We start from the raw sequence: 23,268 nt of genomic DNA, 5'->3' as shown, positions 1-23,268 counted from the left end.
GTATCGTTGCCGCCTTTTGCAGTCTTGCATGAGCTTAGGGACGGGTCACGCTTGATGCCCAAATACAGATATCATCGGCATATACAGAGATCTGAACAGATTGTGGCAATGAGTCAACCAGGCTGATGAGAGCAAGGTTGAAAAGTATTGGGCTCAGCACTCCACCCTGTGGGACTCCGTGTGAATTTAGATGCAAAGAGATTGGTCCGTCTTGAGTCTGAACAAAACACGACCTCTCGACCAAATAGCTGCGTATCCAGCTGAACATGAGGCCTCAAATCTCAGCAGTTTCTAATGCATCCAAAATGGCCTGTGTTACGTTGTTGTAGGCGCCCTTTATGTCCAAGAACAGCGCCACGGTCAATCTTTTCAAATTTTTTTGGTGCTGGACGGATATTACAGGTCAGCCATATTGTCGATGTAAGAGCGGCCACGTTGAAACCCAGACATAAATCCAGGGTAGATTTGGTATCGCTCCAGGTACCATTCCGCATGTGTTAACAACATTCCATGATTCTCCCGACACTGCTGGAGAGTGCAGTTGGGCGGTATGCTGAAATGTCGAGTGGTGATTTTCCCGGTTTAAGGAGTGGAACAAGATGACTGGGCGATGGGCAAAGTTTCCTAGAAACCTAGAACCTGAGTGACAGTGGTTCAGCGGCCCTCAGCTCATTGCTGCAAATCATCACCTCATGCAGTTAGTGCTTTACGATAGAGTTGATGAACTTGAGAATAGGACTCCAAGAAAGAACTTGGTCGCGCATAGTTACACGTTGGCTTCTCAGTTAAAAGCAGAAAAAGTTTATAACAGTAAGCCAAATAGATTTTTCAAATTATACTTTAATTGACAAAGGTCACATCAGAACATTGACATGGATGCCACAGGTAGGCATCCATTGGGTATCCTTTACACGGAATCCCGAGAGAGAGGGAAATGCAAAAGCCACGGGTGTGTTGAGACGACGGGAATGTTGGATTGAACAGCACCATTGCACATCTTGACACAGTGCATCATGACCTCAAACACAGGTAGCCAGTGCCAGAGATGTACATAATGTGTTGCAGGTAATTGATTACCTGTAATTTTGTAGTTAGAAGTAACTACAGTGGCCGCAACTGGCGAAGGTTAGGATCAATTGGAGAGACATGGGAGAGGCCTTTGCCCTGCAGTGGGCGTAGTCAGGCTGATGACGATGAACCTTTAGTATGCAAGACACGCAATTTGGCAATGGTTTTGTTAGAAATGGCATAGCATTTTATGGGTAAAGTTTCGTTCAGCGGTTACAGTTGTTTGTAGTACTCCCAATGTTGGAAACAATGAATGGTGAGTGCAGTAGCAATTGCACACTGACAAAACTAAGGAATCAGAAACTGAGCTTGGCAATCAGTGTTAACCTGCCTCTCTGCATTTGAAAGCCAGCACACTCACGTATGTCTTGCTGATGAGTTTTAGCACACTGACAGACTGACACTGACTGACTGTGACTGACAGATGCAAAACACAGTGGCACTTTAACTGTGGCCGTTTAACCACATACAGGGTGATTTTTTTTAACCTTTACAGATTTTTTTTCTTCAAAAAACTGCGATTTTTGGTGCAGTCTGTCGAGCTACATTAGTACAGTAAGGCGGATATTAGGTACCTCATATGGATCAAGAATTAGACGATTAGTTAACCTAGATGAACTATTTGAGTTTTCATTGTAGGGGGCAAAGTTCTACTGCGAAATTGCTGGCCTTCAACATCGAAGGTGAGTCCTGTTTTTAAATTTTCTTAATATGCGATATCATTCGAAATATCGTTAAAAACGTGCATTTGAAAGCTTGTTGAGCTGATTTTCACACACTAATTATAGAATGCAGTCACTGCACCTGGCATCGCCGAAATCAACTTCTTCTACATCATCAAATGCTCCAATTGCACCTGCTGTTTCTGACACGTAAGAAGTGTGGGAGAAGGCTTGTTATAAATATCCAATGCAGGAATGCAAACTCGGCTAGCTTTCAAATGCATACTTTTGGTGGTCGATATTTTGAACCACACTGGTAATTAATAAAATTTAAAAAATGCAGCTTACCTTCAATGCTGACTGCCATCAATTTTGCAATATAACCTTGCCTTTTGCTATAAAAAATTAGTTGATTTTAGTTAATTCATCATTAGTCTGTGGAGATGAATCACAGACACAAGTCATTGTTGGGTCTCCACAAATTTATTTGACAGGACTCGCTCAGCCAGGCAGAAACGGGACAGCGTGCCGCCGGCATCCAGTTGAGCAGCCCTGAAATCCAGTCTGCGCGTGCTTGGCAGGCGTGCTGGGGCTGTCGCCATCTTCTGCGGCCGGACCAAGATGGCACGCTATAGGGCCCCCCCTCTAGCGATGAAGCCATGAGCAAAGTGTGAACGGCAAAAAGCGGATACTCTTGGCGCAAATCGTACGCGACGAGGACTGGCACGGTCGGGTGAGGATGCAGCTGCACAGTTGGCGATGACGTCGGTGTCAAGGTGAGCAGGTTCAAGGCGGTCAACTGAGATTGTGTCCTCTTGGCCGTTGATGAGCTGAAGAAAGTGCTTAGAAGCACACCGGAGCACCTGAACGGACCATCGTATGGTGGCCGCAAGGGTGGGCGTACAGCGTCGTGGCGAACAAAGATGTGAGTGCACTGCTGAAGGTCTGGGAGGGACATGGACACGACGGAATACTGGCACTGATGTGGTGGAACGACAGTGCTCATAGCGCTGTGTAGACGGTATGCGTAATCTCAGATGTCAGCAGGCATGGGTGGCGAGGTCTAGAAGAATTCTCTAGGAACACGGAGAGTAGTGCCAAACGCTAGCTCTGCTGCACAGGTAGAAGAGTCACTGCGAAGTGCGGTGCGGGAACCAAGCAGGAGTAGGGGTAGGCACTTGATCCATGGCAAAGGAAAAGCGGATGCCATAACTGAAGCCTTCAACTTCCGGTGAAAATGCGCAATGACACCATTCGAAATTAGGTGGTAAGAGGTCGTCTTGATGTGATTGACGCCGGGGAGCCGAGTTAGGTCGGCAAGTAATGTGGAGTTGCACTGACAGCCACGATCAGTTGTAATGGTGGAAGGGACACCGTAGCTGCTTACCCAGAGTGTGATGAGTGCTGTTCGATCGACTCCGTGGTTATGTCCAGAAGGGGCATCGCTTCAGGCCATCTCGTGAACCTGTCAGTGCAGGTTAACAGGTAGCGGTGGTTCCCGCAGGGAGGAAGGGGACCGACAATGTCGACGTGCAGGTGGCTGAAGCGGGGAGGTGGGAAGGTGCCAAGCGGAGTCGCAGTGTGTCGGTGCACTTTGCTTTGCTGACAGCTGAGCCATGTGCGCGAGCACCAGTGAACGTCGATGTTGATGCAAGGCCAGACATAACAAGCCGTGACAAGGCGCTGTGTTGCGCGGATGCCAGGATGGGCCAAAGAATGGGGGCATCAAAGACAGTTTGTCGGTATGGTGGACGCACGTAGGGTCGAGGGCGACCTATCGATGTATCACGTCCGGGTCACCAAATTTGTGGAGATGAATCGCAGACACAAGTCGTTGTCGGGTCTCCACAAATATATCTGGCAGGACCCACTCATCCAGGCGGGAACGGGACAGCGCCTCCGGCATCCAGTTGAGCAGCCACAAAATCTAGTCTGCGCGTGCTTGGCAGGTGTGCTGGGACTGTCGTCGTCTTCTGTGGCCGAACCGCGATGGCATGCTATAAATTCATATGAGGCACATAATGTCTGCCTTGCTGTACAATCCAACTCAACAGGCCACATTGATGTATCTCTCATGCTTTTCAAAATAAAATTGTGCAAAAGTTAAAAAAAATCAACTGTATATCACATTTTACTGAGATGTCGTCACATGGTTTTGCACCATTTTTGGTCTTTGAGGAAAGGAAATGTCTCGTATCTTGGTGGGCACCCGAACAGCACTGCAAGGGAAGGGATCAAGGTGAGAGTGGAAGAAGAAAGAGAGGAAGAGGTGCCGTAGTGGAGGGCTCCGGAATAAATTTGATCACCTAGGAATCTTTAACGTGCATATGGGCGTCTGCGTTTCACCTCCATCAAAGTGCGACTGCCACGGCCGGGTTTGAACCCGGGAACCCCGGCTCAGTAGCCGAGCGCCAAACCACTGAGCCAGATACACCAATAATGGCACAGTTTTGCTCTGCGGAATGTTGCTTCAGCTTGATTTATGCAATTTTCAGTGGTAAATAAAAATTATTCTGACTCCACGGGTATTATAATGCTTGGATCTGCCAATATGAGGCAGGGTCATTTTGTTTCCTACTTAACCTAGTAGGGTGTTTTGTTCAGTTAGTCCTTTTAAGTCCGTAGGCAGTCATTGTCCATGCATGCAGCTTATCTCATGAAGTGTTGATGACAGACAACTGATTGTGGGTCCCAATAATGACAAGTTAGGCAAGCCATTGTACAGATCCGAAGCAGCGTCTGTGTCCCTCACTGGTTGCACAAGCTTTACATGGGTGCCACTTTCGGTGCTGTGTGCGTGCCACTGTCCAGTTTCAAACAAGGAACTGCTGACAACTGTTCAAGGTTTAGGGACACCAAAATTTTCATAGTGTATTTTTGCATTTCAATGATGTGTAAGACATTAGCCAACATAAATCACAATGTGAAATTCACCTGCGCTCAGTAGTGAACTTATATACAGGTGTCAGGCTTTTCGGGTTTTATTTTCTAAAATTTGGCTGACTTTTTTTGGCGCTTATTTCAGAATTAATTTTTTTCGGCAACATAATATGGTACTCTTGAGTGGTAAAAAGTTGCCTAGAATTTCTTTTAACCTTTTTTCAGCCAGAGATTTGATTTACTAGTAATCAACACAAAAATGGCACAAAAAATTTACAGCTATACTTAGAAATGCCATCACCTATAAAAAAGAAATGGAAGGAACTGTAAGTCAAAAATACAAGTGCAATTTGACTTGCAAAAGCTAGGTTGTCATGCTGATGTTGGGTTTCTGCACTGAATGGAGAGAGAGGTTGGGTCTCACGTGGTCTGCATGTTGACAGCGACGGAACTGCTGCTTAACCATCGAGGTAGCCGGAATATCATACTTTTTCGTGGCACTTGTGTATGGCTTCGCATGAGTGTCCCTACATACAGTGGAGGAGCCCACTCAACTAAGCAACTGCACTAAGTGGGTGATGGCAGTTAACAACATGCAGCAGTTTATTTACAACCTGTCTACAAATCAACCAAGGCAGTTGCTATCATGCAAATTTAACAATCAGGAATGTTGGGCCAGAGCTCCCTTCTCACACAACTCCATCAGCCTGACCAGCCTAACAAGTGCAGAGCGCAGTGGCTCCTCTCTTTTGGACTGGCGTCAGCACCCTGTCTTGGCCCTGCCTGCTCTCTCGAGACGTCACTCCACCAAAAGCAGGGTCGAGTCTCCCCTTTTGGCACCAGAAAGCCACCTTACCTGTAGCACGCTGATGCCCACGAGCACCTTGTGCATTCCACGAAGCCATTTAAGTACAGTTACAGCACAGACCACACACTCAAAACGATAGCAGCAACTGAATGGGAGCCACCATGCAGCTAGGTCTGAGCGCATGACTCTGCCCGCGCTCACTTCTTCACTGTTAGTCTCTGGAACGTGTGGTCCTCATCACGCGGTGTGGTGCTGAAGTGCCACAAACCTGAGGCGTCTGTGTGTTGACTGCGCCTTGTAGGAAGGAAGACCTTCCAAGGCCTTGACTTTTCGTAGACCGCCGTTCCTGCAGTTTACAGAGTTTGTTTTCAAACAAGCCCACTCATATGGCACAAGGTAGGAGACGGGAGAGAGGGCCCCAAGGAAATAGCTGAAGAAAACATTGAGCTAGTGGATCCGGGTGTTGGCTGTTTTATGACCCTCTGCACTATAGCCCATCAATTTGACTGCTTGAAGCCTCCCAGTTTGCAGAGGTGTGCAGAATAGCAGAGTAATATACCTTAGAACGCATGACTGCGCTACTTAATCTTAATTTTCTTGAAGGAGCTAGACACGCAGTGGACACGGGACAGAGAAAGAAGACGACACAGTTGCAAGTACCGCCGCCCTGTGTCGTCGTCTTTCTCTGTCCCGTGTCCGCTGCGGTGTCTAGCTCCTTCATGTCTCACCAACTGGCCTATACATCTACCCTCCTAACTTAATTTTCTTCTTTGCCCTAGTGCGTGTAACGTGTCTATTAAAGAATACTGACTATCCTTTTTCACTTATAACCAAATTTTGAAAACTGAATTTGGTGTACTTTATTTTTGCCTAACCTTATTATTGGATTAATTCTTCGATGCAGTTTTGGTTTCAGCAGTTGAAAGATGGTTGTGGCATCACAAGTAAGCATCCGATCATGCGAGGCATACACAGTCTGAACTATAATAGCTCTTTGTTCACGTGCTGCCATTCTGGCTTCTGGAGCAGTTTAGTGCTAGTGTTTCAATGCATTAAAGCTACAGAGCAGTGGTTATACTGTCGCTTCTGTATGCCTTACATGACCTTGTACTTGCTAGTGATATGGCAACTGAAACTACAATGGAAAAAAAAAAAATAAATTACAAATTATTTATTGAGTACTGATGAACTCCACGCGATGATCAATGTTTACTAATGTTTCGTACTTTATTCCAGGGCAAAAGCACATGCCGAAAAATTTGGTGCCTCTACTCCTTCAACTCATGTCACCGCACTAGTCTGTGACCGGTCTGGCGTACACTGTGTAGCATTCTCCTTGTCCCTCATCTTTCATGAGTAGCAGAAAAAAGGCATTTCAAGAGTGTTGACAAATATCTCGAGAATGGTTAAGATCGTGTAAGGCAGCCAAGTTAACCTCGTCTGTACCTACCATTGCAGCCTAGGCCTCAAAACCAGTAACTGTAATGTGCACTAACCAATTTTAGTTCATTAGGACGTCTGGTTCCTGACCTTTTTGGTGTTTATTAAGCAAAAAAGATTACAGTGAAGATGAGAGCTTCACAGCAGCTTTTTTTTTCTCCAGAAAAATACAGCATATGGTTTCTTAAATTAAACTTGGCAATACATACATGTGTTCCTGGCAAATGTGCCATCACGCAGGAAGAGGCAGAGAGACCAACATCGATGACTAGCATGCAGACTGGCGATTCTTTGGTGGGATGATTGGCCACTAAGATTTGAAAATCGCTGTATTCTGAAGCAGTTTTGAGGACAGAAAGGCTCGAGATTGTCAGGCATACTTTATTTAAGCACAATTTAGAACATTTCTGGTGACAGGCACACATCTTCATGAGAAGGCCAAAAAGGTGCGTAATTGACCACAATGATTGCAAAAGCTTCGGTAACCATCCGGTATTTTTCAACAGCCATACGCCAGACAACTCGTGCAACATGATGAAAAAAACTGGATATGGCTGTCCACTAACAGCACTGTTAAAAATACACGTGACAGAATTCATAGCAATACCACGGCCATGCTAAAATAGAATACATTAGCTGAAAGTGGACACCGCATAACCACTGCCCATGAGCCAAGTTCTACAAAACGTGGATACAGGACATCGTGTATTTGTAAAAATACTCGCACAGCCCGATAATTAGATTGCACCTCGCCTGAAACTGGAGATCAAGTATGACGCTGAAGAATGCGTATCAAAAACAACCTGTGTGTACCACCATTATTTATTAATTACCCTCAGGGCCTGAAGGCATTACAGAGGGGAGTGGGATAACGTACAGTAAATACCATAAAGTATAGAAAGAAAAGAAAAAGAAAACGGCAAGAACAAATGCGGCAGAAAGACAATTATTGTGGGAAATAGGCCAGTGAAAACAAATTCAAAGAAAACACAAAAATTTGAAGAGAGAGACTAGATATGGCAGTATTAAAAAAGTATTAGTAATGTCAACTACATGGTTGGGAAGGTCGTTCCAACTCGCACAGGTACTGGGGATGAATTTGGTTTAGGTTTATGGGGTTTAACGTCCCAAAGCGACTAAGGCTATGAGAGACGCCGTAGTGGAGGGCTCCGGAAATTTCGACCACCTGGGGTTCTTTAACGTGCACTGACATCGCACAGTACACGGGCCTCGAATTTCTTCTCCAAAGAAATTCAACCGCCACGGCCGGGATCGAACCCGCGTCTTTCGGGTCAGCAGCCGAGCACCATAGCCACTGAGCCACCGCGGCGGCCAAATTAATAAAAGAAATGTTCAGTGTGACATGAAGGAACACCTATTTTGTGGAGATGATCTATGCAGCCTGTAACATGTAGGCCTGGTTAGCAGCCACCTCTTAAGGAGAGGATTGGTATCATATATCTTGTGAACAGGACATAAGCAAGAAATTTTTCTTTGGCATGAGAGCAGCGGCAATCATAAGGTAGCCTTCACAGCGGTAACACTGGAGCTATGGTGATAACTGGAAAGTATGAATCGCAATGGTTGGTTTTGTGCAGATTCAAATTCAGATGCTAGTGATCTACCACAGACTTATAGTACATACTCCAATTTAGACAGAACGAGTGAAGTAATTTTACTGAGCTAGAGGAAAGGTAGAATTTAGATGCAGGTACAGACACCCTAACGTACGGTTAGCATTGTTAGCAGTAAATTCAAAATGCAATTTCTAAGAGGTGAGAAGTTATATGCACACTGAAGTATTAGTACAAAGACAGTTTCCAAGGGAGTATTGCAAAGTTTAAAAGTGGCTGTTACAACGCCACATTAAGAAGCACACACTTGTTAATGTTAAGTTCCTAGTGCCATGTTCGTTTCAAAACTCGGTTAATATCAGGTTGAAGAATAGAAGCGTAAGAGTCGCTGTTAATTTCAGAGCCTAAAGACAGAAGAGGCAGCATTGTTAGTCAAGTCATTAATACAAACGAGAAAAAGTAAGGGCCCCAGAACCCTGGGGAATGCCTGAGCCCACTGGAGAAGAACAGGAGATAAGTTGATCTGCAGTCACACATTGAGAATACTAGTTAGTGAGGGAAGACGAGGTTACTGAATTTGAACTTTTTCAAAGGCTTTCGAGAAATCGAGAGAAAGAGCTATTTAATGAAAAACAGATTTTAGCCGGCGTGAATATTCGCTGACATGCTAATCTGCGTAGGGGAGGGAATAGGGAAGTAAAGATGGAAGGAGAATGGTAGAAAACAGTGCAGTCATTGAAGAGGGTTGCAACGCAGTAGCTCACCGCATGATGGCTTCTTTGGATGAGACCAAAGTCAAGTTCTGTGCATGGACAGCAGGGTGATCAAGTGTTTGGCAATTTAGAGTTTGTCTAAAACACCAATAGCGTCGAAATAGGCAAATAAGAATATCATTGCACGTTGCTGCTGTCTGTCAGGTGACGGACTGCATGCATTGTTCGTAGCGCGCACGTCCGTTGGCGTGCGCTGGACATTCGAAGAGGATATGAAGCACAGTCTCAACTGAGCTGCAGTTGTCACAATACGGACTGTCTGCTTGCTTGAAGCAGTATCGTAGACTGTTCGTAAACGCAACACTAAGACAAACACAATGATAAACTGTTTCTAGATGACGCGGAGGCCCAAGTGGTAGTCTTGATTTGAGCTGTGGGTCGATGGAATGGAGAAAGGGGTAATGATGACTTGGCGAGTTCCAGAGGCAGTTCTTTTCATCCTGGGTATATGGCTTGGCGAGTTGGGAGGCATCTGATTTTGTGAAGAAGGTGCGCTTGTAGTTACGGTACAAATCGAGGAACATGCAGTCTGCCATAGAACCCTGGCCAGGATGAAATGCACATCGTGTGTAATACAAAAAAAGCTGTGTCTTGCATAAAAATGTTTCATGAAACCCTTGCTGGCAGTAACTGAGAAAGGAATTTGACTCTAGGAAACTTGCAAGGAGAGAGTAGATGCCATGTTCCATGGTCTTACAGAGGATGTTAATAAATGAAATGGGTTGGTAGTTAATAGAAGAATGCTTGTCTTCAGACTTGTGCATTAAAACCACCTTCCAATCATTGGGGACCCAACCAGACTCCATAAATTGCTCAAACAGTTTAGAAATGAATTATAGCCCTATAAGCTTTCATATTTTTTTGGAAGTTTAGAGTTGATGTTGTCCATACCGCATGGCGGTGATATCTTGATTTTTTCAACCCCAACAGGTTCATAACAATGGGGTTCACAAGAAGGAAATTACAAGGTGGATAACGAGGATATGCGATATTACCTGGCCACCTGATGCTTTTAGATTAACTGCAGAGTAATCCGTTTTGTTAGCAATGTTCCGAAATTGTTGGTTATCAGTTAGCATCAGTGGCAAAGTGTGACTGAAAAGTGACTCCTTTGCTTGTTTTAGTGTGGTTTTATATTAAAAAGCAGAGGACTAACACGCATGACACCAGTGTATAGAATTAGACATTCTGGCGGACTGAAACATTTTTTCCCTTGTTTTTTCTAGTGATAAGTAAAGTAAAAATGTTCTCATATTTTGCACATAGGCTGCAAAGTTTAGTGTGCTAGACAGTAATAACCAGGCACATAAAACAGCAAAAAGGCATTCAAAAGCTGCAGCCTTTCTTAGCAGCAACTAATATTTTCTGGATAATAAAAATAAACATGCAAAAGGTAGAACTTTATTTTGTATACACAAAAATAATGGCACTTTTACTGACTGCATGCACATACTGCAGCCAGAGCTGAATGCACTGGGTAAATCCTCAAGGTCGTTTACAGCTTTCAGATGTCGATCAACCGAACAATGCAAAAGTGCAAGCGTGAACTCCATAAATGATGCCAGAACAGAATAAATACTGCCCTTTCTGAGAAGCATGAAAGAGCATTGCACCGAAGTGCACAAAGGTGGGCTGCATAAAAGCAACAACATGAGATGACTCGTACATGGCATCACAGACCCCACGATGGCTGACCACACACCACTTCCACGGGGCAGGTAGCTATCAGCGGATAAGATGGACGAACAGGCTTCCTCCATGTTCTGGTCTACAAAAACGGCTATCCTAACAGGCAGAGGGATGCGCACTGGGAAGCCAAATGGCTATCCACAATATTCAAGTGAGTTAAGCAGAAATCAAGCTGACAAAATGAGATGAAATCTGTTGCCTTCAGATTTGAGCAGGAACAGAGGAAGATCCTACGCCGTCTCATTCAGTTAGCCTGTTTCAGTGCTTTCCCTAAAAACTTGGAAAATATGAGACACTACACATTTTTGCGCGGTTATGCTCAGTAAATCTGTTTTAAAAGAATACATGAGGAAGGAACCAATTGACAGCTTTACGTATGCCTACATTAGTGCACTGTACTTACAGAAATCAGGTCAACGAGTATGTAACCCCATCAGCTAAAGAATAATCACGCTTTCTTGCTCTGCAGTGCACCACTTAAGCAAAGCTTCCCATTTGTGCAAACGTTTCCTTCCTAGACAACTACTATTACACTCCACAAAGAAAAGAAGCGGCCAGCACATTTCAAACATACATTTCCAATTAGTCGGCAAGCTAAAACCTTACGATGATCATGCATAAAAGATTAAGACACCGAGCAGCACACTTGCAATATCAGCTCGAAAGGTTGCGTCCGATGTCAGCTGCGAATGTAAACCCGATGTTTCATGGTTTCGATGGTCTAGCTAGAACTGCCAGTGAAAGCCGCGCGCATCCTGTTCGTGCTCAATTCAAGTGAAAACATTTCTGGCATACGTTTCGCGCAGACAAGCTCATATGCTGGCACAAAAATATTTTTTAGCCGCTAAGTTTCGTGGAGTTCAACGTGCCGAAGCAAATCGTTCCCGAAGCAAACCGTTCCGATTTGTGGACGATATGCGAACGGCAGGCGCGGTACTTGCCACCATGGCACTCAAGTATGTTGACATTCGAGAAATTATTAACACACACCACCTTTTCCTTACGCAGAACTGCCAGTTGTCTCGCTGAACTTACCGAAATGATGCTCATTGCGTGAGAAGGTTCGCCGGCACTCTGCAGGGATGCCTGCCTGAACGTATGTCACTTTATGGTTCGTTAGCATTTACAGCACCTGGCAAAAGCATACGACAGGTGCAGCAGAGCACAAAAAGGACAGTAATAACACGACACACATCATTTACAACACATTCCATACACGCGCCACGACCCTAGCACTACGTCACACACAAAAAAAAAGAGGGGAGGGACAATGAGAAAAGCGCACGCAGCGCCATTACTGAAATTTTGTTGCAGGCGAAACTACGCCTTTTAATTAGAGAAAGACTAACAGTGCACAAAATCACAAGCACCAAATTTTAACTTTTTTTAAGTGCACCGCTTTTTGAAAAAAAAAAAAGAAAATAGTTCGGTGAGTTTTCGTCAGTGTCGCCATCTGTAGTGCTGTCACTCAAGCCTTCGCAACGGCGCGTCATTTGAACTCACTAGTTTCAGCGTGCGCGTACCGAGTCTCGTTGCGGGTCTGCACACAAGCACCTGCTGTTGAGCAATGCTAAACTTTTTTTTACGCTGTAGAAAATCCATTGTCTCAGTGGAACAGAAGTGGCAAAGAAACAGATGTGGTCTGATTCAGTTGTAATATAACTGCAACATTCCCAAGAAAATAAGAGTTTCCCCAGTTACTGCAGGTCAAAAACTTGGTGATAAATGGACAGTTAACAGGCAAGTGGAAATAGCTCATGACAAAAAGCGCAAAAAGATGAAGACCAAGTGAAAGACTGTTAGTCTTGTGTCTTTTCACTCCGTTCATAATGAAACCTTGACATGGAATAAATTGGGAAAATAAGCTTCCCACTCAGTGATGGGCAGTGAAATTGAAATACATTGGAAACTGATGATGATGCTGGGTTTTCTTGACTCAAGGGCATCTAAGGCCAAAGAGCGCCAAACACAAGGTTTTTGGTTGGCTCAGGCTAAAGTATGTACTACACGTGTTAAAATCAATACCGGGTGTATAGAGCCCAAGAGTAGTGAGTATGTTCATGACCACAGTGTGTCAGGAGGGTGTATAAATCAGCTAGAATGGCATAAAGAGGTGTATAGTGCCAAAGATTCGCTGTGGCTTAGCTTGGTTAAGCCCGGTAATTGCGAAAGCAATATCCGTACCTACGGCATGGTACAGCTGGTAGTGTAGCTGGTGGTGGTGCTTGTGGTTAGACTTGTGGTGATGCATCGGTTATACAATCCAAACCAATCCAATCCAATCTAATCTGATCCAATCTAATGCAATCAAGGTCAAATGGAGGTCAGTGGTGGTCACCGCTGCGGCACGGCAAAGGCGTGAAAGTGCAAGTAGTATGGCTTTCGCAATAAAAAATTGTGTTAAGAATTGTTGCATATAAAAGACGAAGCCAGGTAGCCTCAACCGCAGTCCTTGCTTGGAAAAGAAGAGCGAGGCATCTAGCAGCTACGGCTAAGCTCAGCCTTCTCATCAGCAATGAGGAGGGGCTGAGGTTGCTTGGAGTAAGAGATCTCTTGCAGAAATCCTACATGTGTTAAAATTCTGAAAACCCTACCCAATGAAAGCATGCAGTCATCACCTAAAAATAAAGAAGGGTGCAATGGTATTTTGTATGTGTATAGCTCTGGGAAGTGCTGCAGTCTTTCTGTTTCGAATCTCGGGCACACGATTAAAATGTGCACAACTGAGATGGTAGACTCCACATCTTGCGCACTGCGGTGCTGGTGTCCTTTAAAAGATGCAAGTGTGTGATGTATGTATGTTCTATCCTCAGTGTGCAGAGAGCAACTTCTTTGAATCTATTTTGTTTTTCCATGGCATACCTACCAATCCTTGGTTTTATTGTGTGCAGTTTGTTCTCTGTTCATCCCAGTCCTGCTGCCAATCTTTGCGGAGTGTAGTCCTCTAATATGTGGCCTGAGGTCCTGGTATGGAAGTTGGTTAACATTGATAAGACTCAGTTCAGCAGCTGACGCAGCAAGCCTATCAGCTTCCTCATTTCCATCTATGCCACAGTGACCTGGTACCCAGCATATTGTAATTTTAAGGTTCAATGTGTGCGCAAAAATGGAAGTTTGCGCGCAGGGAATTCATAATGGGGCTTTTATAGGGTTTCCCAGAGGACAGGGCTATAACCACACTTAAGGAATCACAGTAAATAACAGAGGTAGGGATTTTCTTTTGCAGGATGGACCTAACAGCCAGCAGGATACCATGACATTCTGCAGTAAATATGCTTGTGTCTATTCATTGTTTTTGTCTCAGAAAATTTACAGCTGTGAACTGCACATGAAAACTGAAGATGTTTGGTTTTGGTTTGGTTTGGTTTTATTGGGGTTTAACGTCCCAAAGCTACTCAGGCTATGAGGGACGCCGTAGTGAAGGTCTCTGGAAATGTCGACCACCTGGGGTTCTTTAACGTGCACTGACATCGCACAGTACACGGGCCTCTAGAATTTCGCCTCCATCAAAATTTGGCCGCCGCGGCCGGGATCGAACCCGCGTCTCTCGGGTCAGCAGCCGAGCGCCGTAACCACTGAGCCACCGCGGCAGGGCCAAACTGAAGATGTCTTGGAGTCATCAGTGTAAAACTCTGTGCACTGATACTTTGCTTTTAGGGACATGAAGTGCTGTTTTATGTCAATTGGCGACCCATGCTTGCCAACCTCACAAAAAGTTCTGTCACAGACAACTGGATGCACTTCCCAAGGAGCAATCACGTCTCTAGAAGAAGTCATCAGTACTAGAGACTGGTATACTCATTTCTTGGACAAGTGTGGCGACTCTAATAGGTGAAGGTGGGGTTTCAGACGGTCTCTTTGAAAACAGTCAGTGTACTGGTCGGGTTTCGCATAAGCACGCTGCATGGATGGTCGGCATGAGATAATACCTTGGTGGCGTATGCTATACTTGTAAACTTCGCCTTAGTTCAAATGGCTATCAGTCCACCTTATTGTACAAACTAGCAATTGGGCTTGTACGGAAAGCACCAGTAGCCAACCGCAGACCCAGGTGGTACACTGCATCGACCATTTTTAAGGTGGTTCTTCAAGCTGACTCGTACGCTACTCAGCGGTAGTCTATACATGATAGAACTACGCCATTTAGAAGACTCAGCAGGCAGTCTCCATCTGTACCCCACGACTGGTGTGACACGATTTTTAGAAGGTTCACTGCCTTCATACATTTAAGCCATAACTGCTCAATGTGTGTGACGAACATAAGCTTTTCGTCAACTATGACGCCAAGAAATTTGTGGTCTTTTTGGACAGCAATACTCTGCCCGTTCAGTGTGATGTCGGGTTCAGGTCTAACACCATGTTTTTTTTTAGAGTACACTGACTGTCTTTTCTGTGTTGAGTTTAAATCTGTTCTTGTGTGTTCTTGTGTGTTTGATACTTTGTTCACTCCTAGCTGAATTTGCTGCTCACAGATGGACAAATTACACGACTTGTAGCTTATTTGCAAATCGTCAACATAAATAGTGTAGGATATTGATCTCGGTAGGATGCTCTTCAAGTAATTCATTTTGACCATGAAAAGCGTGCAGCTAAGAACGCCGCCTTGAGGGAAACCATTCTGATGTGAAAAACTGCTTAGATAAGGAATTCCCTACACGGACCTTGAATGTTTGTTCAGACAGATAACTCTGAATGGTGGTCAAATACATTTGAAACTGCGTTTTCGATTCATCATGCCTGTGCAGGATAAAGGGCTCTCCCAATGATCTGCCATTATCCCTGTGCCATGCACCAGCCAAAGCTCCCCCCAGAGTGGAAACATGTGGAGGTCATCCTTATTCCCAAGTTCAACAAACCTCCTTCAGTTAAGGCACTCTGCCCCATTCATGTCTTGCCTGGGCAAGATCTATGAACAGATCGTTCATACCCATCTCCGAAACCGTACTGATGCTAAAAACCTCTTTCCCCTGTACATGATCGGTTTCCACCCTGAACTTTTCACCCAAGACGCCTTCCTCCTGCTAAAAACGACGTACTCACGGGCATGCCATCTGGAGGCGAACTTCAAGGGGGCATTTGACAACATCACCCACACAGCCATCCTGAACAACCTCAATCATATCGACTACAGCACCCGCATCTATCAGTACATCACCGCCTTCCTCTCCAACCGCACCGCCACAATCGGCATAGGCACTATGCGATCCCAACCCTTCGACACTCATAATAAGGGCACCTTGCAAGGAGCTGTCCTCTCCCCACGCCTTTTTAATATCGCTACGGCCCCCTTGGCCCACCAACTAGCAGCTCAACAGGACCTCAGCTACACCACGTATGCAGACAGTATTTCCTCAAGGTCTACACGGGGCTTCCTCGCAGCCAAGAAAGAGGCTCTTCAAAAAGCCATCCTAACCGTTGAGGATTTCTTCACCAGCAGTGGCATGCAACAAGCCCTGGAAAAAAACTGAAGTGATTCAAACACACGGACCCCGCTACAAGTCACCTGGCTCTATCTGCCTCCGAAGCCATGACCATCTCATTGAGAAATGCCCCGCTTATCCGGGTCCTTGGCCTCTGGGTTCAACATGATGGAAAACCCACCCACACCCTGTAGACACTCCGCACCTCAGGTCTCAATGTCACCCGCATGATCTGCCGAATAGTGGGGCACGGAAAAGGCATGCGTGAAGCAGCACTCTCTGACTCGTCAAGGCCCTTGCTATCAGCCGCAGGATTTGCCAGGATTTGGTAAGTGGAAGCCAAGAGCGGTAGATCAACTACAGGTCATTTTTCTTGTCGGTCACAGCACTGTGCAGTGTTATGTTCCAAATGAGAGCAGAAAGCATCAGAGTGATGAACTAGAAGCACATTTTGCAAGAACAGGTTTGGTCTGGTTTATTGGGTTAACGTTCCAAAGCGACTCGGGCTATGAGGGATGCCATAGTGGAGGAAGGGCTGTGGGTTTAACCACCCGGGGTCTTTTAACATGCACTGACACATCGCACAGTACACAGGACTCCAGCATCTCGCCTCCATTGAAATGGAACTGCCACAGCTAGGATTGAACCCACGTCTTTCGGGTTAGGTACCAAGCACCATAACCACTGAGCCACTGCGCGAGTTTTTTTTTTTTGTCCGTGTTTGTGTGTCCTTTTTTTCCGAAAACAGAAGTAAAATATAACTGTTTCACTCTGGAATGAAATCGTGGAAAGAAAAATGACCATCGTAATGTAGATCGCTTTTTGCAGTACTTTTTGCCAGTGCATTCACTGCATGGTACAGGCACCATGTACAGGGTGCTCCATATTTATCAGTCAGGGTTGTAAAAAAATTATCTTGCGCAAACCACTGGTCTATTTCTGCTAAAGCACAGACCACAGGGTAGCTTATGATATCTGTGTTTTCCGATAAATACTTTAACGCCGGAACTTGCCTGGACTGCCAAGAATCGGTGAAGGACTGGACTCGTCTGCGCGCGGAATTTTCATGGAGGCGAGCGGGATAGCCGGTTTGAGAGGCTTTGCCATCTGGTGAACTGCGAGGCAAACAATATCCCTGCTCGGAGCTGGGGTAGGTCTCGCAGTACCCCAGTTGCCACAGCCTGTCAAATATGCTGCTCCGCTTACCTAGACGAAAATTCTCCGTGCAGACAAGTGTAGTTTTTCGCCGTTTCCGGACAATTCAAGCAAGTTCTGATGTTTAAACCAATTATTGAAAAACGCAGACTATAATAAGCTACGTTATGGCCAGTGCTCAAGTCCAGACAGGTAAGTAGTTTGCGCAGGAGAATTTTTTTACAACCCCGACTGATAAATACGGAGCACCCTGTATACCACTTCTGTAAACAGCAGCTTGCATGCACAGTCTCCTATCAGCCGTGAATGTAGGTTGCAATGCAAGCTGGGCTAGTTGGAGGCAGCACATAAAACTGTGCACAGTGTGAGAAATTAGACAGCAATAGAACAAACACATATGCGTGCCAGCACTGTCTTGTAGCTGTGACAAAATAATATCTGCAGCCTGAACTTGTGAGGCAGTGCTGGTATGTGTATGTGCTCTTTCTATTGTCATTTGGTTTCTCATGCTGCACGCAGTATGTCATCATTGGAGCAATCGATGCATTGCTGTAGTCCTCGCAGAACATTTTCAGAAAACAACATCCTCCTTGACCGAAGGAATACAACTTGCTTGGATGCTGTCAGTGCAGCACAAGGGCTTGAAGAAGTTGATCTGGACCTGCAAGCACACAAAAGAACCACCACAGCTGCCCTGGCAGTAGAAGTGCAACTTTCCCCTTGTGGTTACCCATGCTTCCCGACAACTTGAATAAGTTTTTGCTTAGCACAGTGAAATGCGTAGTGGATGAAGCAATTGCACTGACCGCCACAATTAAAGTATGCAGGTTTTTATGCAGTTGATAAAAAATTATAGCAACCGAAACGGAAGGAATTGCAGATTTAGACCACGACCTATAATAAGAAAAATTGGAAGGGACACTTAATCTCGGCCCTAAGGGTATGACACGATAGCGTTATTGGTCTCCTGGGACTCCTCATGCCCCTCCTGGAGCAGTGGTGCAGCAGTTAAGCGATGAACCACTGCGCCCTGCGATGACAGGTACTCCCAGTGGTGAGCCCCATGTTGCTCTTCCCGAGCGACCAATCATTAATTTAACTGCCACATGCCGTGGTGGGCAGTTTGCTCACTATCCGCTGGGCAGGTTGTGATGACGCCTCAAGGTCACGTGACCAAGATGGCCCACCTGCCTCCTAGGTTGCTCTATGGGCACCACCTGCCCGAGCCATGCACGCGGTTTTTCGCTCACAATGCCGAAGCTAACACCGGATTTTCTGGTGACCGTGGCGGGTGGCAGTTAAATTAATGATTGGTCGCTCAGGAAGAGCAACCTTTGTCGCTCAAGTCCCACCGGTGACAGCACCTGCCATCGCAGAGCAGTGGTGCATCGCTTAACCACTGCACCACTGCGCCAGGAGTCGTATGAAAACTTCCGGGGATCTATGAGTGTGAAGTAGAGAATGATGTTCTGCATTTATGGGAAAGAACCCACTACGTTCAACTCATCGCGTCGTACCTTAAGGTGGAGCTTTCAATTTCTACCTTACTCCTCCAGCAGCAAGTGCCCATTTCCCATTGTTGAACATGACGGCCAAGTAAATGAATGAATAAATTTAATTTTGGCATGACTGGCACATTCATATAAGGGGGGGAAGGGGAGTGCTAACAGCCAAATAATGTTTGATTTTCATATATAGCTGTTATGAAAGAAATGTTTATGCAAGTTACTGGAATGTTCACTGTATTTTACTGTATCATGCATGTATTCATCACTTTCTTAAATATACTGTAATACACCTTAAGGACTAACTTAATATATGCACCCAGATGAGATTTCTGACATTCAGATTTAGGACATTATTAATGTAAAGCACAGCGCGGCTCAGCTAGTTGCTTTATAGGCAGCCATAAAGCATTTCATCTGAGTATCCTCAACCAATCACATCGCTATGGTACTAGTTGTACTGACCCCTGTTCATGAATGTGATCTGCAGAACTCACACAGACTATGCGCAAACTTTCTGAATGCAGTTGATCACTCCTTGCATCTACAGCTTTATCCCTTTTCATCCCGAATTTTCGTGGCGAGCACAAAAATTTGTGGTGGTTTTATCTCGTTAAGAAGCTATTAAAAAGCTTGTAAACAAATTACGAGGGCAGTAAGTACAGCGGTTTTCAAGGGAGAACCATGTCCAGTATACTGAACACTGGGATTTATTTGTTGCCCTAGGAGTAGCACATTTTCATCTGCACTTTAAGAATTGTAGCTACTTTCTTCACTATGAAGCACAGACTGTGGTTGGAATTTTTCCGCTTTGCCGCCTGAGTACGAATTGACATCAAGGTTTGAGTAGTCTCCAAACAAAATTTCCTGAATTTCCTCATTAGGGAGAGTCTTTCCTACAAATAAAACAACCGAATGGTGCTCAGAAGCATATTACTTGGACGACAAATCCACATCAGGGTGTTTCTCGAACAATAGTGGGAGTTATTTAATTTTGGCACCAAACATTATTGAAAATCAAATGTAACCTGCTTGCGCATGGATTAGAACAATACGAACAATTAAATCGTAGTGACCAGTACATTGGAGATAAAAATATTATCACATTGCGAAAAAACTACTCACAACTAGGGCAAACTTTTAACCACATTGTTTCAAATGAAATTTGATTCACTTGCGAGAATTTATATATTTGAATTGGATGAAGAGGAAACTTTAAAAGAAATTGTTTGCTTGAGCACGTCGCGCGTGGCGGTCTGCTCGTGGAAGCTGCCCTCCTAAAAAGATGCGGCCAAGAGAGGAACTATCATGATGGAGATATTCCTCGTCTCTTCCAGAAGCCATCGAAATGGTTTTGGTTTTGATTTAGCTTTGTTTGATTTTTTTCATTGCTTTTTTTTCTGATGTCCAGTGTAGTGGTCGCTAGGTTGGAAAAGGTTATAAAGCTGCCGATTTCAATTTAAGTTTTACATGCAATAACAAATATATTTTTGAGCAGTAAAATATAAGAGTAAAAACAAAAAGTAAATAAAATTCAATAATCATTTTAGTAAAACATGGAATAAATAAACAAATAACTGAACAAACTCCAAGTCCTGCCCCCCAACCCCCCAAAAAAGTTCCGCAGTCCCTGCCCTCTAATGACATTGCTCTTTTGCAGCTGAGCTACTCCTCACCAAAGTATGTCTGTGAACCCAGATACCTTCTTCTCTCCCAGCATTCCCCATGAGTGGTGACTATGGACTTCAGACTGCCCTGTTCCTGCTCATGACTTACGCCTGCACCGACCTGCCCACTAGGACTGCTGCTGAGAGAAGCTCAAGATTCTGGCTTACTTCCACGACTGCCACTGATTAGCACTGGCAACTGATCTCTCCAGTAGTGTGCTGCCTTCGTTGCCGCCACCACTGCCTAGAACTACTCTAACTGTGCTTATGGTGCACTCGCAAATGCCATACAGAGCTGGGTGTATCGACGGTACTGTTGTCTGCATTGATGGTGGCCCGGCTAACAAAGCTGCTGCTGTCATTCTGTATTCAGAGCTTGATTTAATAAAGTTACACTCCAAAGAGTGGAAATCAAATGCAGTTTGAAACAAAGGGGACAGGTGTGTTACTTTTTCCCACACGAGTACATGCACCATGTCATGGTGCATGTACTGCGAAATTGAGAATTGTGGTTTACAACTGTAAGTTCAAATCTCAATTCCAAACTATATATACTCACCTATGCACAAAAACTTCAGTTCCTCAAAGACCTACATGTACACAGGAGTATAACGAATAGACGGAGGGGTATTAATAAACCGAGCATGTCACTACTCTGTTTGGGAGGGCGCACTTTGCTGGAGATTAATCTTTCTTGCTAACAGAGCAGAAATACTACAACAGAAAGCACAAAAACATGAAGCAGTTAACCAGCTCTAGAGATTTAAAGAATGGCACAACAGCCTAAGAGAGCTAAATAAGGCCCTGAAGTTTTGGAAGAAGAATCATCAATATAAATCGTGCACTAATAATACAATAACAAAATATTAGATATTAAGATAAATTTAGTCCTCACTTGAAGAAACAGAAGTTTCAATTCTTTGTGTTTGCACATTACCTACAGAAATACTCTTCAGGTGATAAAACGCATGAAGGAAAACAGCAAAAATGCTGTCAATGCAGTGGGCTTTCCTTTCCTCTCTGTAGCACTTCCACAAGAGTATTTCACAGGGTGCCTAAAATACTACAGACACCAAATTTTTGCTTCATGTTTTCTTTCAAATGATGCATTAGACATTAATATACATGTACCACCGTGCGATATTTGCCTATGACCGGTAAATAATTTAGAATTATATTTCTTCTTGATGTTGTTTCGGTTTCATCAACTGAACGATGGCTGTGATGTGTAGTTGGTATCTAGGTCACATGAGACACGATAAAAACGGCAATACAACTGCTGATACGTCTCTGTTGCCATTCCATTTCTAGAAGCAGGCTGGTTTAAATGTTGTAGTGAATCAAACCTACGTAAAAGCATGTATAGTGAAGTTTCTTCCTGCTGACGCAACCTAAAGGCCAACTACATGTCACTGCCATTGTTCGGTTGATAAAACTGAAACAAGAACAACATGAAATAAGAAATTCAGTTATAAATTATTTAGCAGTTGCAGGCAAAAGCAAGTGGTGATTCATAAGTTCACTGTCCAATGCGTCATTTGCAAGAAGAAAACATGCAACTAAAAATAGGTGTCTGTAGTCCATTAAGAGTTTCAACTTTGAACCACTTGGGCACCTGACTCAAAGGCAACCAGACGAGGGGTTGTCTTGAATTCTAGTATACCCAAGCAACTGCTATACACGGCGACAGATCTGGGGCGATGTTGCCTCATACAAGTTGCAACAGAGGCTCTCAAGTGATTGCAAGAAGCTGTGGCCTATTACATGCCAAGTTACCTTCAACAAAGCTATGTTTTGGACACCACCGCACATGAAGGTTTATGGTTTATGAGGGTTTAACGTCCTAAAGCAACTCAGGCTGTGAGGGACGCCATAGTGAAGGGCTCCGGAAATTTCGACCAACTGGGGTTCTTTAATGTGCACTGACATCGCACAGTGCTTCCACACAAGACTTTTTTTTTTAGGAATTTTAGGCATTAGGAAACCCGCATCTTTCAGGTCAGCAGCAGAGCAAAATAATCACTGAGCCACCACAGCAGCTTCACATAAAGGGTGCTCCCACAGAACAATAGCTGTTATATATGTACAAGAGGCTGTGTATAGCTTGTTCTATATGGCACACTGTCTGCTTATGAATCTAGTACAGACTTGTACAGATCTAAATCTGCTGCTTTCATTCCGTAGGCAAATTACATAGGTGCATCTGTGTTTCCCCAACTTCTCTCTCTGCAAATCACGTAGCCGAAAGTGCTCCGAACAACTTTCCAAACAACACCGTACCGTAAAATGCAGAGGTGCCAAAATACACACTCCACAATAAAAGTATAAATACATTGCGGGCATGCTTTCAAAAATTCAAACTTTTTAAAACTTGACCAGGAGCATGCTCTGAACCTGTGGAAACAGCGAAAGTATGCATTACGCCATACCAATCTCAGCTCACTGTGGTAATGAGGTCAAGGTAGAATCCAGCTGGTGGAAGGATCTGCAAATAAACAAAGGCGCACGCTGCAGAAGCTGCAGATCAGAGTAATGCTACAAACACGGCCAGTTTGCACAGATGAATTCAACAAACTCACTTCCAGAATTGAGTAAAGCAAGTGAGGGCTCCTGCTGCAGCAGAAAAA

At 44.6% G+C, this 23,268-nt stretch overlaps 1 protein-coding gene, 1 long non-coding RNA gene and 1 pseudogene across 6 annotated transcripts in view; 1 reads left to right on the top strand and 2 right to left on the bottom strand.

The window, feature by feature from the left end:
- The window catches only part of LOC149353463 (uncharacterized), a 184,211-nt pseudogene that overhangs the window by 26,638 nt on the left and 134,305 nt on the right, over window positions 1-23,268 (bottom strand).
- The window catches only part of LOC149353465 (uncharacterized), a 196,194-nt gene that overhangs the window by 52,687 nt on the left and 120,239 nt on the right, over window positions 1-23,268 (top strand). The window lies entirely within an intron of this gene.
- On the bottom strand, window positions 1,698-12,301 carry LOC149353468 (uncharacterized). 3 transcript variants are annotated; one of them, XR_016290989.1, is made up of 3 exons: window positions 11,930-12,301; window positions 5,687-5,764; window positions 1,698-3,949 (listed from the first exon to the last, which is right to left on the bottom strand). It is a non-coding gene; the product is annotated as an uncharacterized LOC149353468 (long non-coding RNA). The 3 variants fall into 3 exon arrangements; XR_016290987.1 differs by having other exon boundaries at window positions 1,698-3,727; XR_016290988.1 differs by lacking the exons at window positions 1,698-3,949; window positions 5,687-5,764 and adding an exon at window positions 7,667-9,677.

Source organism: Amblyomma mixtum, chromosome 3, assembly GCF_055824585.1.
Source record: "Amblyomma mixtum isolate Tamu chromosome 3, ASM5582458v1, whole genome shotgun sequence".
Lineage (NCBI taxonomy): Eukaryota > Metazoa > Arthropoda > Arachnida > Ixodida > Ixodidae > Amblyomma > Amblyomma mixtum.
This window is presented reverse-complemented; position numbering and strand designations above follow the sequence as displayed.